This window comes from Macaca mulatta, chromosome 1 (assembly GCF_049350105.2).
Source record: "Macaca mulatta isolate MMU2019108-1 chromosome 1, T2T-MMU8v2.0, whole genome shotgun sequence".
Taxonomy (NCBI): Eukaryota; Metazoa; Chordata; class Mammalia; order Primates; family Cercopithecidae; genus Macaca; species Macaca mulatta.
The window spans coordinates 79916275-79917384 of record NC_133406.1 but is presented as its reverse complement, the minus strand read 5'-3'; the positions used below and the strand labels follow the sequence as shown (position 1 = coordinate 79917384).

The window sequence follows — 1110 nt, the reverse complement described above, 5'->3', positions numbered from 1 at the left end:
GTCAGTGACTCCACAGTCCTTTTCCCCTACTGCGTAAGAACCACACTAATATAAAAACAACAAGACCAAAAAATCAAACAAAAAAGATATCTGGAGGATATCAGCAAAAATACACAATACAATAATAAGTTATCAATTAAAACTTGAGGCAAAAAAATTAAATATTGAAAAAGTAGGTTAGGTCCTGGGGTACAAGCTGGGGATCTTATTGCAGAAATTCAGATTATAAGGTAATTAAACCAGAGTACTATGATTGAGCTGACAGATTTGAGGACAGAAAATACAGTCCTGGGCAAATGATTACCCCATTCCTTTGGCCTGTAGGGAGAAAATACACCAATTATTTAGAGGGAGCCAAGCTCTTCCTGTTACTTGGCTCCTAAAGAAGGTCTCCCCTGGGCTTCAGGCACTGGGCATAGAGAGACGTAGTGGAAGGTGTTCACTGTGGCATCTGCACATAAAAAAGAAGTGGGTTTACTAAGGCAATTAAAGAGTTCCTCCTGGAGGCCACAGCCCTGATGTGTTCCTGAATGACAATAAATTCTGTGGGGAGCACAGCAACATGGTCTCAGGGTGTAGGTCTCTGATGGCTTAACCAGTGCTAAAGAGAGTGTTAACAACACACTTCAGTCAATAGCACTACAGTGTAAGTCTTAGAAACATTTACCTTCAAATTCAAATCTCGTCTCTGCTGGTTCCCAGCTTTGTGATTTGGGCCTCTCTGTGATTGTCTAATCTCTCTGAGCCTGTTTCCTCATCTAAAAGACGGGATGATTGCCTCTTGGGTTTGATTTGAAGATTACGAGAAACATGGACCCAAAGTGCTGTACATGGTGCCTGTCACATAAGACATAATACACAAGACACGCTACATCCCAATAAAAGCTTCTCATCCCAAAAGAAACCTGCTCTAGAAAAAGATGAAGTATGGTGATTTCCAACCTTGTTGACTACAAGAAATCTTTTTGTCATCACATGTTTCTCAGACTCACACATGACAGGAGTTTTACTTTCAGTACTACTCAGGGAGAAAATGCGTGACTGTCACACTTCACACTGTAATTGGTTAATCCTAAGAGCATGCCCACGCACTTGCAAAGGCATAACACT

The 1110-nt window shown here is 41.1% G+C and overlaps 1 long non-coding RNA gene across 3 annotated transcripts in view; it reads left to right on the top strand.

Moving 5' to 3' along the window:
* Nucleotides 1-1110, top strand: part of LOC106993488 (uncharacterized) — a 75216-nt gene that overhangs the window by 29189 nt on the left and 44917 nt on the right. The window lies entirely within an intron of this gene.